The sequence below is a fragment of the Schistocerca nitens genome, chromosome 8, assembly GCF_023898315.1.
Source record: "Schistocerca nitens isolate TAMUIC-IGC-003100 chromosome 8, iqSchNite1.1, whole genome shotgun sequence".
Lineage (NCBI taxonomy): Eukaryota > Metazoa > Arthropoda > Insecta > Orthoptera > Acrididae > Schistocerca > Schistocerca nitens.
This window is the reverse complement of record NC_064621.1, coordinates 151553420-151568538: the sequence shown is the minus strand read 5'-3', so window position 1 is coordinate 151568538 and position 15119 is coordinate 151553420. Positions and strand designations below refer to the sequence as shown.

The 15119-nt window shown below is 41.7% G+C and overlaps 1 long non-coding RNA gene across 1 annotated transcript in view; it reads left to right on the top strand.

The window, feature by feature from the left end:
• Nucleotides 1–3832: 3832 nt before the first annotated feature.
• Nucleotides 3833–15119, top strand: part of LOC126199123 (uncharacterized) — a 370186-nt gene continuing 358899 nt past the window's right edge. Inside the window, exon 1 of the long non-coding RNA XR_007540123.1 lies at nucleotides 3833–4013. This is a non-coding gene — a long non-coding RNA (uncharacterized LOC126199123). The remainder of the gene's footprint in view (nucleotides 4014–15119) is intronic.

Genomic DNA, 15119 nt, shown 5'->3' with positions numbered 1-15119 from the left:
GTTCCAAACGTGCTCATAGCCGTCACCTACACGAAGCACTCGCTTATAACAACCGACATTGCACACGAAAGATTCCCTGATCTTGGAGAAACTATTTATGTAACATTATTTTTATGAAGTACAAAAAAATGGTTCAAATGGCTCTGAGCACTATGGGACTCAAATTCTGAGGTCATTAGTCCCCTAGAACTTAGAACTAGCTAAACCTAACTAACCTAACGACATCACAAACAGCCATGCCCGAGGCAGGATTCGAACCTGCGACCGTAGCGGTCTTGCGGTTCCAGACTGCAGCGCCTTTAACCGCACGGCCACTTCGGCCGGCTATGAAGTACACTCTGGGAAGCTAACTAATGAGGGGAAAAACGTTGTCCAGCTTAATAATCTAATGCATATGACCATTTTAATAAATGATAAACAGTGCACTGTGGAATGTGACATGTGCAATAGTAACAATTGAATGACTCCAATAGCTACGGGACTATAGTTACAATACATCATTGTTGCTTTTATTTCTACAATTTGTTTATCTATTTTCGAACATAGGTAATTTCTTAGTAACTACTCATTACCTTAAACTTATTTGAAGTGATTAACGTCTTTCCATTACACATCAAGATTAAATAAAATACTAATTTGTGCATTTTATTAGTAATTGTCTTTGGGATTTCTTTCCTCAGCGTTAGTCGCAACTTTGAGACAAACAATAAAAACAGCAGGTGAAAACTGACATGGGTGCTTTAGTGCTTATCATTACCGAGTGTCCATTGGCTTGTAGGCGTCGTCGCCCATTTTGTGGTGTTCCAGTTACTCCCCAGAGATACTGAAGCAAGCAGCGGTTGGGCTCGGTGCCTGCCTGTCACCTACCCTCCAAGACTCTGTCTGATAATTGTTTGAGCTCAGAACTAAAATGTTGACAGCATACGTCAAACTGCCCCGCATAAGGTGCAACACCACAGTGTCCAACGATTGGAATATAGCACGCCCTTTTCAGTGCAGAATTCTTCTTATCTGTAACCTTACCTTTGATTGGTCAAATGGTTCAAATGCTTCTGAGCACTGTGGGACTTAACGTCTGAGGTCATCAGTCCCCTAGAACTTAGAACTACTTAAACCTAACTAACCTAAGGACATATACACATCCAAGCCCGAGGCAGGATTCAAACCTGCGACCGTAGCGGTCGCGCGGTTCCAGACTGTAGCGCCTAGAAACCGCTTGGCCATTTTATTGGTCGGTTGGAATTTATTTTGTTATGTGTTTAGCAACATCTTTTTGCTCTTGCATAAAACTGTCCCTTTACAGGCTAAAACAAGGCCACTAAAGAGACTGCTTACATTACGTTTGTGCACTCTCTTCTGGAGTATTGCTGTGAAGATTTGGATCTGAATTATAAAGGACTGGTGGTCTGTATCGGAAAAGTTCAAAGAAGGGAAGCACCTTTTGTATTATCACCAAAGAGGGAAGAGTGTGGAAAACAAAGGTGTTTTCCGTTGCGGTAGGATCGTCCCATAAAACTTTAATCAGCAAATTTCTCCTCATAGTGTCAAAATATTTTGTTGACGCCCATCTACATATGGTGAAACGATCATAATCATAAGAAAAATCTGAGCTCGCACGGAATGATTTAAGTATTCGTTTTTCCCGAGCGCTGTTCCAGATTGGAACGGTAGAGAAATACCTTGAAGGTGGTTCGATGTACATTCTGCTAGTCACTTTGTTGTGAATGGCATAGTAATCATGTAGATGTAGGTGTAGATGAAATGCCAAAAATCTTCGTTTTAAAGAATTTATGAGTGATACTCAGATACTCCACCTGTTTGCCCCATTGTGTCAGAAGTCTCCTCTGATGTCAGTGGTCGCAGCTCCGACTGCCAATTTATGGCTAGGGAAATAGCACATGATTATGACATAAGCAGAATGTAAAAAATGAAGAATTTAAAGAGTGCTCTAATTACTCGTTTGCTCTACTTTCGTTCTTCCTAGCTTGCTACTAATGAACAAAATATGAGCTTGTCATACACGAAGAAATCCCGGTGGGACTTAACATCTGAGGTCATCAGTACCCTAGACGTAGAACTAGTTAAACATAACCCAAGGACATCACACACATCCATGCCCGAGGTAGGATTCGAACCTGCGACCAGGATTCGAACCTGCGACCGCAGCAGCCGCATGCTTTTGGACTGAAGCGCCTAGAACCGTTCGGCCACAACGGCCGTCGACGTAGCTAATAGTGCAGTTGTTGTTTTTGTTGTTGTGGTCTTCAGTCTAAAGACTACTCTGATGCAGCTCCTGATGCTACTCTATCCTGTGCAAGCCCCTTCGTCTCCTAACAACTACTCCATCTCACATTCTTATGAATCTGCTCACTGTACTCCACCCTATGCCGCACTCTACGATTTTCATCCCCACATTTCCCTCCAGAACTAACTTGGTGATCCCTCGATGTCTCAGAATGTGTCCTATCGACGGATCCCTTCTTAGTCAGGTTGTGCCACAAATTACTTTTCTCTTCAATTATATTCGGTACCTCCTCATTAGTTACGTGATCTACCCACCTAATCTTCAGCATCTTTTGTAGCACCACGTTTCAAATACTTCTATTCTCTTCTTGTCTTAACTGTTTATCGTCCACGTTTCACTTCCATACGTGGCTACACTCCAGACAAATACTTTCAGAAAAGACTTCCTGACACTTAAATCAATACTGGATGTTAACAAATTTCTCTTATTCAGAAACGCTTTCCTTGCCATTGCCAGTCTGCATTTTATATCCTCTCTACTTCGACCATCATCAGTTATTTTGCTCCCCAAATAGCAAAACTCCTTTACTACTTTAAGTGTCTCATTTCCTAATCTAATACCCTCAACATCACCCGACTTAATTCGACTACATTCCATTATCCTCGTTTTCCTTTTGTTGATGTTCATCTTATACCCTCCTTTCAAGACACTGTCCATTCCATTCAACTGCTCTTCCAAGTCCTTTGCTGTCTGTGACACAATTACAATGTCTTCGGCGAACCTCAAAGTTTTTATTTCTTCTCCATGGATTTTAAAACCTTCTCCGAACTTTTCTTTTGTTTCCTTTACTGCTTGCTCAATATACAGATTGAATAGCATCGGGGAGGGGCTACAACCCTGTCTCACTCCCTTCCCAACCACTGCTTCCCTTTCATACCCCTCGACTCTTATAAGTGCCATCTGCTTTCTGTACAAATTGTAAATAGCCTTTCGCTCCCTGTATTTTACCTCTGCCACCTTTAGAATTTGAAAGAGAGTATTCCAGTCAACATTGTCAAAAGCTGTCTCTAAGTCTACAAATGCTAGAAACGTAGGTTTGCCTTTCCTTAATCTTTCTTCTATGATAAGTCGTTGGGTCAGTATTGCCTCACATGTTCCATTGTTATGTTTTATTTTATTGTTTGTTAGTACATCAGGCTCGTTCTCACACCTAAAAAACATTAGACAATACATAAAATTTTATAATGACACATGCCTATATATGGCTGCGATTCTGCCCCTTGCGAGTTTGAGACTAGACCGACTGTGGGACGGTTACTCCTTGAGCGCCGCTATAGATTTTCGCGTGGGTTCGCGCCGCTCCGGCACGCGCGCCCCCTCCCCTCCCTCCCAACCCTTGCCGCCCCCCACCCCGCGCCATCGCGGGGGTGGATCGACGGCGGCGTCGGACGGCCGCTGCCGGGTCGCGCGGGCGCCGTGCCAAACGTCGCGACTGCGGCGGCCGCCGCCAGGGGCGCTGGCGTCGCGGCGCCCTCGCGCCTATCGACCCGGCGCCCGCTCGCCCTCAGTCGCGCGTCCGACGTCCCACCGTTCGCACCTCCTTCGCCGCCACCCGCTCTCGGTCTTCCACTGCTACCAGCCGCTCTCGTAGCTCCGCTCGCCGCCACTTCCGTCCTCTTTCGTAGACGACGCTGCCCGGCGCCCCGTGTCCAGTGCCTCCGCCTTGCGTCAACTGCCCCACTCGGCGAACGCCTGCGACCGCCGCGTGGTGAGTACTCCGTGCTGGATGCTGGAGGGGGCGTTGATCCTTAGGGCGCACTCTCTCTCTCTCTTACTGGAGCGCACCAAAAATATCCGCAATAGCACAACTGCCTTGTGTACATGAAATATGCCAAATATTAATTATTTCTCGCAGCATAATTTTTTGTCGATTTTACAAAATAAATGGCAGTGAAATTTAAATTCAAGTTTCGTTGGTGCAGAAACACGAATTTACGTAAGAAATGGTCCAGTATTAGTGGAACAGAACAATTCAAAGTCTTAGAAACAAGGGACACTACTTTACTGCATTCAGTTTCTTGCCACTTAAATAAATTGCAGCTATGTGTGTGTCTTAAAATGCCGCTGTGATGTTCTTCCTTTCTTACACCGAAAACGTACTTGCCTTAATTTTTAGCAAACGTTTGTTTATACGCTAACTTGATGCTGTTCCACGTGATGGCTACCTTGCCTGGGTCCAGAGTTGTATTTATTTTGTGGAGGAAAACTATCCAGGAAACAGCAACAAAAATTTTTTCTCCAAAATCGGTTTCGAGGGGTTAGTTTCCATTCTGAAATTTGTATAATAAGACAGTATGACATCACACCACACGCAAGGGATCCTTCGCTAAAAGTTCTCGGAAGCTGCTAATAAAATTGAGAAAATTATTTAGCTGTTTGACAGTTTTTTTTTCTCCTGCAAAGTGTCTACAGGTCATGTTTCTTTACGTGTATAATACTTCCAACGAATGAGATTTCGGACATTAATAGTTTCTTACAATATAATTTTAGATAAACATATTGAGCTACAAATTTTAATTCTTAATTTTGTTGGCGCTGAAACACCAGATCATTTATTACATAAACTGGTATCACTGCAAGAGAACTCTTTCGCACTTTGGAAAAAAAATTAATGTACGTCTATTTGATGTAGTTTATAGTTTCGATTTAACTGGACGCGCCAAACGTCTATGCGCGCCAATGGCAGTGTTCCGAATACTAGCATGTGATCAGAATATTGCTATGACATTTTTTTTTAATGTTGTCTCTGAAAAGTCCGTGAAATGGCCTCGTGCACCAACCCACTAGTTTGGCCTTTAGAAACACTCGAAGTATAAGTAGGGATCACTATCACAAACTGTAATGCAAAAGTAATAAAACAGAAAATCAGTTTTTCACCGCATCATCCGTGAGAAAAGAGGAAATACAGCTCCAATATAGCCTGGATTGAAGGATGTTATGAAAATGATGGGGAGGAACCTTGTAACGAAACTTTTGAGGGTATGTGAACAAAATGGGTTCTTTGCCGACGATGTGATACCACAAATTGTTTATAATTGCCATAATTCGCTATTAAATAACATTCTCCGTAGCCGGAGTTGTTAATGCACACCAGTGTGGTAGTCCCCGACTCGTAAGTAGTCGGTTCGAGTCCTGGTAGGAAAAGAAATTTTCAACGTCACTATTTGGACGGCAAGGAGAGGAGAGCTACTGACGTGAAGTTCCTGATCACCAGACTTTGCACCAATGTGTTTGAATTCCAAATCCCTCCGCGGTGACTCACTGAGTTTGGTCATGTGACACTGTTGATATCGATACGACCATGAGATGGGGACGTTAAGTTGGCAGTTCCCATGGTACTGTTCGAGGAGAGTAGGCTGTGTGTCGGTACGGTATTACAGACTCTCCCTTCTCTCGTCATCGTGCAACTCAAAAATAATACCACACACACACACACACACACGACCATTACAATCACCAACAGTTAACAGATACACTTAGGAAGCGACTTTTACTCACCGCGTGGTATGGAGCCTCTGAAAGGAAACACTCTCCGATTAGGCTGCTGAACAACCCCTTGGGGTCTCAGAGTCAACAACGTCACAGAACTCTTCATTTCCTTTTTATATTTAAATTCGGTACATATACCGAAACCTGTAACCTGCGAAACGCTGAGCGCCACATATGAAAACAATGAGATAAATGAAATGCATTTTCAGCTTAGAATACTATCAACCGTCAGCAACATAAGAGAACGACGACGGAAAATTTGTGTTGGACCCGGACTTGAAATCGGATACCCCACTTTCCGCAAGCGGTCACCATAACCACTTTCGCTATCCGTGCAAGACTCACAGCCAGACGCATACTTTCACATGTCCTTCCTGCGTCACAACCTCTACTCGTACACACAGTATGTGATTGCCGAACAAGGGAAGACATTTTAATTGAAATTCGCTGCCGGATATCCCCGGATAAATACGGAACAATGAAAAACAATGAGTTCCGATACACTGATGCATCCTTAAACTTTATTTCTTAACTAAATACCCAACCAGAATTTAACTTTTCTCTTCAGATTAAAAGTTTGTGAGACAGAGACCCCAGGAAAAATCTTTTAATGTTCAGTAACGTAACGTCATTGCCATATGCAATACTACTTCCAAGTTAAAGACAAGTAACTGACGGAACAAGCCACTTTTAGAAATCAGATCTCTTACATTAGTCTTCATACGCGCTGGAAAAAGGTTAAACTACCCGTAGATGTTGTTACGCAAAAACTGTGAGTCTTCTACAGGTACATTCGCTGTAAATAGGAGTGATTTTTAGCTACAATACTACTTGCTGATAACCACAAAAGACAAAACACATAAAACTTTAACGGCAATTGTAGTCCCTCCAAGTCTACTGATAGAAATATTTGGGAAAAGCCATGAATTTTAAGTTTTTGGAAGACCATATAATTGCGAAATTTATAGGAAAGTATCAGAGGCGACCGGCTCTCCGGTTGGAAGAAAATAGTAAAAAATGGTCCATCGAGATATTTATCCATTTCTAGACTGTATGGAACATTATCAGACGTTTCCATTTTGATTGATTGACTGAAATGCTCATTGTTGCAGATCTAAGTCTCTTGTAGACAACGCCCATTCCAGTACTTTTTCACCCGACTGTTCCTCGCAGGAAAAGTCTTCGTAGTGATGTGAGTATGAAACCTTTAATTCACATATTTAAATACAAATCTGTGACAAAAATAGTTTCATACTCTTTACACTAACTATTTATATTTTTCCACGTCTTTGAAATTCGTTTCCATATAGATCCACTTCAGCATCTACAATAATGTGAATTAGTTTGTGTCCAGTCCACATCTATACCTTGTATACCATCTCTGATCCACCACAACATTTTAACCACTCTGTTGCTAAGTTAATCAGTACTCGTTGAATTAAAACTATCCCTAACAATATCAATTCTGGACGACATATTTCTGCACCACTTCAGTTTACCACATACGGTGGTAACTGCTTCACTTATTCTGTATTGACAAAAACCGAGCATTGTCATGCAAGCAGAAAAAAACTTTTATCATGATTTGTCATTTTCCTCATCTGCGAGTCTCCTACTTGAGAATCTGTGATCCTGGATGTCACGAGGTTTTGTTTTCTCCCAACTTGAGGATTATGGGGTAGATGGATAGTTGTATAACATCAATAAATGTAATGAAAATCAGAATAGGACAATAACGTTTTAGCGGTTCGCGCAGTGAACGGAAAGGAAGTCGTGAAATCCGGTACATGCACGTAACACATTATAGTTTTAAAATAATACTGTGCATCTTTAGCTCAACCACATATAATGAAGATTGGATGGTGTTTTGAGCGTTTTCTTTTTACGAGGAGCTTTGACAGACAGTGGCTAGAACATGGTGAAGAGGCACAGAATTGTCAAACATGCACATCAAAATTGCTCCTTAAGCTGCCTGTAAGAGGAGCGACATCATGTTATAGTGGGGCTGTGGCTTGCCAACATCCAACTATGATGTATGGGCACAGTTTAAATGTGTCTCATCCATGTGCGACAGTATACATTGGAGAAATTTCTGGCATGCTCGTGTTAAAGCTAACACACCTTATACGAAAACCGTTGAAGTTCTCTAATACACGTTATATGTAAGTCATTGTAAATGTGCAGAAAAGATGCCTCGACTATAAATAATAGAATTTCCAGTCTAGGTCAAATTCCAGTTTATTTGAACGGGTAACAAGTTGGGTCAGTCAAAGATACAACGAAGGGCAACGCGTTTCCTGACCGAATCATCTATTAAGCGCGAGGACGTTACAGAGATGTTGAACTGCCTCCAATGTCAACGCTACAAGGGAGGCGACGTCCATTATGGCGAGGTTTACTGTTCAAATTTCGAGAGCATGCGTACCAAGAAGAGTCGGGCAACATGTTATTTCTTCCCCCAGGCGTCCCATGAAATGAGACTATCAGAAATTAAAGCTCAAACGAAGCTTTCCCGAAGCAACATTCATGAAAGAAACATGGCAATGAAAGTACTAGAAGTACCCTTCGCCACACTCCATAAGGTGTCGTGGGCAGAATAAATATAAATAACTGGTTAATTAAATTAAAATGCTATTCACATCGCGAATTACAGAGTGATTTGGATATTAAGGTAACCAGCCTCCTGCAGTCCGTATCAGTTTGCCAGAGCAACCAGTTAAATAAAACCGGAACATTTATTTATTTATTTTACAAGCAGTCATTTTTTTCCTCCTTTATTAGAGTGGATCAGGGAAGGAAATGTCTAGGACCGACGCAGAAAGCTCTCCACTTCGCACTGCGCAGTGGTGTGCGGATGTATTATGTGGACGTAGACTGATCACGAGACGCGAGCAAGCAAGTATTATCTACAGGAACTGATTCTGTGAAAAACAGTTGTGATGCTGATGGCACAAGGTGAAAACGAAGTATTCGATTGGGTCTTAAACAGAAACTACTAATATCTCAGCAATAATTATTTATGGCATCTGCTGAATAATAATAATATGCAAAATTTTAGTCCCTACCATCACAAGTACTTTTTGCAGTACCGATAGAATAAAATCATACGAGTATGAAGATGACAGAGAACGCCTGATCCAAATTCTGTAGAAATAAGAGGGTTTTGTTCAGTGAGAGTGTGCAGTGGTTAACACACCGAAAGAAAAAGGTTTAAATGCTCAGTCGGCCATTCTGATATAATTTTTGATCGATTCATTCATTTTAGAGGAATGTCGGAATGTTTTCCCAAACAAGTCAGTGCTACTTCATCTCCGACAATTCTCCGAGATAGTACTAAACCTCTGATGTTAATGTCAAGTTACATTAAGAACACACTTTCTCAAATAACCAAAGGACGAACTAATAGTAAAGCGTTGGGAAGACTTCTAACAAAGGCATATGTAATCCGTTGGTTTGCAACCACCTTCCTTTTCATTCAGTACCGCAAAAACCTCTTCAGTGAATTACTTTATGTTAGGTGGCTCTGAGCGCTATGGGACTTAACATCTATGGTCATCAGTCCCCTAGAACTTAGAACTACTTAAACCTAACTAACCTAAGGACAGCACACAACACCCAGTCATCACGAGGCAGAGAAAATCCCTGACCCCTCCGGGAATCGAACCCGGGAACCCGGGCGTGGGAAGCGAGAACGCTACCGCACGACCACGAGCTGCGGACTTTATGTTAGGTTCCACAGTCGCTATGGACTTGTTAAATATAAGATTTCACCGAGGTTACAACCTTTGTCAAAAACTAAATTTTAATCCTAAAATACCAAAACGCTATTTTCGGCACTGAAGGCCGTTTTCAAGTAATAACTAAGAGGTTCTCGTATTCTCTCTACTGAGAGCTAGATTAGAACCGCGTTAAGTGCCAATAGACAGTGTTACGTGACGGAGACACTTGCTGTGTCCTGTGTCACAATACTGACAACTAATACACAAGCTGAACCGAAATTCCAGTCACAAAATTGCAGAGATCATTAAGGGCCGTTTTGTGAGTATTTTTGTTCAAATGGTTCGAATGGCTCTAAGCACTATGCGGCTTAACATCTGAGGTCATCAGTACCCTAGACTTAGAACTACTTAAACCTAACTAACCTAAGGACATCACACACTTCCATGCCCAAGGCAGGATTCGAACCTGCGACCGTAGCCTGAAGCGTAGACTGAAGCGCCTAGAACCGCTCGGCAGTATTTTGGTATGACGGACTCATGACATCTGATGGCAAAGTGAAAATTGTTTGATTTCATATCCTCATTTACCTTTATATCTGCATTGCGCCGAAAATATCTGTACAACGGTGTAAATGTTGGCGATACACGATATGCGTCTTGTTCGGAAACATAAACAGTATTGTATATTCCCGGTGTATTCCCACAGTAATATTCTTCCTCAGCACTGCATGGTTGTGTTCCTCTTTTTCCGGAATCATCGTTGTACGTTGACATACAGTGCACGCTCTTCCGTGACCATAGTGGTAGGCATTTTGCATAAGTCTGCCTCTTTTATGTATTTTAGCGTAGCTTGAGAAATAGGTTAAACACCCTGTGGTAAGTTCACGTGTTACGTGCGAGGATTGTTTCGTTACGCGCTGTATGTGTTGTACGTTTTTGTGTTTCCATATGACAGGCCTTTTCACCATTGTAGTTGTATTGTCACTGAAACAAAAGGCAACTGCATAACACAGCGAAAAAGTTATACATTATTACTCTTTAACAAGAGCCTGCTTTTACCTGGAGCACCCACCCACACTGACAAGGGAAACAGTGTTAAAAGAACATGGCGATATTTGTAGCTAGACATACGTTGAGATGACAAAATTCATAGGATACCTCCTTTTGCCAACGTATTACAGCAGCTCGACGTGGCATGGACTCAAGTCATTGGAAGTCCCCTGCAGAAATATTAAGCCATGCTGCCTGCCAGTGTAGGATTTTGTGCACGAACTAACCTCTCGATTATGTACCATAAATGTTCGATGGAATTCGTTTCGCGTGATCTGGGTGCTCAAACCATTCGCTCCAACCGTCAACAACGTTCTTCAAACCAGCCGCGAACGATTGTGGCCCAGTGACATGGTGCATTGGTGTTTGGGAATTCGAAGTCCATGAAAAGCTTCAAATGTTCTGCAAGAAACCGAACATAGCGATTTTCAGTTAATGATCGGTTCAGTTGGACCAGAGGATCCAGTCCATTCCACGTAAACCCAACCTACACCATTATGGAGTCATCACTAGCTTGCACAGTGCCTTGTCGACAACCTGGTCCATGGCTTCGTGGTGTCTCCGACACACACAAACCGACCATCAGCTCCTACCAACAGAAATAGGGACTAACCTGACCAGGCGTCTAGGGTCCATGGAGCCCAGGAGAGGCACTGCAGGCGATGTCACTCTGTTAACAAAGGCGTCAGCCGTCTGATGCAATAACCCATTGACGCCAAATTTAGCCACGCTGTCCTAACGGATACGTTCGTCATACGTTCCACATTGATTTCTGCGGTTATTTCACCCAGTGTTACTTCTGTCTTAAGACTGGCAACACGACGCAAACGCCGCTGCACTCGGTCGTTAAGTGAAGGTGGTCGGCCACTGCTTTGTCTGTGGTGAGAGGTAATGTCGATAATTTGGTATTCTTGACATACACTTGGATCTCGGAATATTGAATTCTACAACGATTTCCGAAATGGAATGTCCCATGTCAATTACCGTTCCTCTTGTGAAGTCTGTTAATTCTCATCTTGCAGCCGTAATCACATCGGAAACTTTTACATGAATCGCCTGAGTAAAAATGACAGCTACACCAATGCACTGCCATTTCATAGCTTGCTTATCGTTATCTCACGACCCTTGTCACCTCAGTGTATAAACCAGGTCTATACAGGACATATTAGAGAGCACGATGCGTATATTTTCGCTGCACTCGTGATCAAAGTGCAAACGAAGTTCTCGGGACAAAAGCTGAATAAAATGACTGTCAGCTGCGTCTCAGATTTCAATACTGTACTAAGTGAGCTGCGAACCCATCAACAGTCTCTTATAAAAGCACAATCTCAATATATTAGATCCTTACAATAAGGTTGCCGGTTCGTACGTTCGACTACAAAGGTTGAATGAGTTTTATCTCGGGAAATATTCCTTACAATTAAAACTGAGCTAAGTTACATTTACCTGAAAGAAGTAAAATTCTTTGTAAATTACTCGTAAATAACACTTACGGCATTACGTCGCACTCTAGAAGCCTTGGTAATGGGGACAAATTACAAATTAATTCTTCCATACCTTCAAAATAAAGGATGGATAGTATTTTAGTTTGCTACTACCACTGCATTAAAATAAAATTTAAATGTGCTTTTAGACATTCATTAATAATCAGAAAGACAAAAAAGTAGGCTTACGTGGTTTTTATATAAGTAAAGAAATAAGTTAAGTCATAATTTGTCAGTTTCACATAAAACATTAGTAGCAGTTACTGAGAGAATTGATTGATATTTTAACATAACCTATTAATTCTTCCTTGTTCATATATATAAATCGCTCCAAACGTCCATCAGCGGTCGAAGACCAAAATAGTAATCACGATACGCTTAATATTATGAAATATTAATTTTTCACAAATGATAATCATTTCAATACGACTTTCCAGAGTAGCAGTTTGCCTGTGAAGAGTTTGAAATGTGGGTGACACTTATTTAACAATATTTCCTTCAAAAGTGATGTCATTTTGACGTCATGCGCAATATCAACGAACTGACGCAGGACCCGCTATCGACCTTTGTTCTTTTTCTAAGTGGGCCTCTCCAACATGGTTAACAGCTCACACATGTCGTTAGCGGCAGAAATACACCAACTGTAAGACGGCAAGTTTGCACAGGGATTCGCGAGATGATTTTTATCAGAGAAATATATATGTGAAGGAAAAATATGAATTTTATTGCTCATCGTTTCACTCGCAGTAATTTAAGCTCCCCTCTTGGTCCCCGCGTAACCACACACTCGGAAATTGCCACATATTCTGAAATAAACACCTAAACATTTATTTCATCTTTCGTTTTCTAATCAGACGAAAATGTTAAAAATATCGAATATTGCATAAATACTGGTGTTACATTTATAATAAAGGCCCAGTATGTGATGACAACAGTAAGATAATAAGGTAATCGTATATTATGAATGCGGACCTACATCCTTCGATTCCATAAACCACGACCATATCCATTATGCTATAGCCTGTTCATGTACGAATTGCCTTAAATCTAGATTGCGATAGTGTCCCTTGAAGGTTTACAAAGCTGATTCATTATTAACTGACATTTAACAATAACGGTGACTTGTTTGTGATACATTTTCAATACGCTGTTCTCCTCAAACAGTATTATTTATGACACAAAACAACTAAATATGCCAAAATAAATATGGTGCCTGCCGAATCGGTTGTCAGTTTTGTGGTGGGCCCCGCGATATTGCACGTGATGTCAAAATCATGTCACGATTGCAGGAAGCATTATGAGACGAGTGTTAACTTTTGAAATGTCCACTTACGTATCATAATTTACACTCTCTCTGCAACCCCCCCCCCTTTCCATTGGCGCTATGCATACCTTTGTTTCATTATATGCACTCGTAGAACGTGCTACCATCATCTCGCAAAAACGTTTCTTGAAATTACACGCCAAAACGTAGTTACACGCAAATAAGCAGAAAAGGGAAATTTCGGGTCACGTCTTAAACTAAATTTATTTTGGTTCCACTTTACTATCTTACTTATAATATTGCAAGACATTCAGTGGGAACTCTTTCCCATTCGTATCTAAATTCATTGGCTTGTAGACTTGTTAAAACAAATCAGGACAAAGTTGTCCTGACCTGTTGTGATTCTATTTTCACACAAACAAGACATTTGGGGTGATATACCTAATGAATCACTTTGACGTTATTATCACCGAACGAGTCGCCGGACATTTTATCAGTGAAGCTCAGCTTCCCCGTGTATTTAGTGGCCTTCTGTTTCACTTAAAAATGTTTGCAATACATATCTGTAACTGAGCGCGCCTGCTAGCAAGAAAGATTGCCGTGTTGTCTTTCAAAATTTTGCAAATTTCCCTTTATTCGCTTATTCCCTCTTATACACAACGCCATTTTTCGCCACGTTTAGTATCTTCCAGTTTATCCCCAAATATTTCCTTCATAAAGAATGTATATTTACATTGTGAAAACATTGTAATGTAGCGCAGTATAGAATTGGAATTTCGACAGTCACCGTACCATTCGGTGTTGGCGGGTGGACCACGAGATGCGCGGCTGTGCGGCGGGCTAGCATGCGCAGTAGGCGCCTGGAGGTCGATGATCCCGTCGGGTGCTCGGCGGAGCGCGTGACACAAATCCCTCTGCCGGGTTAGCCGGTCAATATGCTACTCCACAGATCAGCACGCTGTCTCACTGACTGCCTGTTCCAGATTGGCACTGTATCGACCCTCACGGAAGGGCCTAGGATAACGCAAATGCCAGCGGAGGTATACTGCGATACGGTCGTCTTACATTTTTTTTTCATACTTGCCAGATTTGAGAGTCCGTGCCCGAACATGTATGTACTACAAGCAGTTCGGCGTCGTTATAACTTCAAAAAAATCCTTTTTCAAGGTTAGCAGATTATAAGATTTCTGAGCGCTGTTTAGAACGAAACATTTCTATTTGAATTAAAAACAGTTTTGTTTGCGATTTATTCAGTTATCGACAACGCGTTTCACCTTCGTGTGACAACCTCAGATTATGTTAAAATTTTCATTTTACAACATTTCAAAAACCATAAAACGGCTCTGTGTACACTGAAGCACGTGTCGAATCAGATGAACCCACGGAAACCTTAAAAAAGTCGGACATTAGGTCAGAATGGTGCAATGATAGGACAACACGAAAAAGTGTACACATTTAAATGCAATATACACAGATGCTGCCGTAATTTCACGAAAGGAGCGCCTTCTATGTGTGTCCTCTGCAGCCTCATTCTATTGCTTGCCTGTGTGCCCGATTAATACGCCTGTCGTGAAGTTAGGGTGGCATCTCTGTGTATTGTGTTTAAATGTGTACACTATTTTGTGTGTTTGGTCCTATCGCTGCACTATTCTGGCCTGCTAGTACGACTCTGTTAAGATCTCTGCGGGTTTATCTGAATCTACGTTTCCTTCAGCCTAGCACAGAGCCGTTTTTGGTTTTTTAAACGTTGTTAAAGGAAAAGGTCTTTGCGGATCCAGCCGATTCGACGCGTGCTTCGATTTCGCATA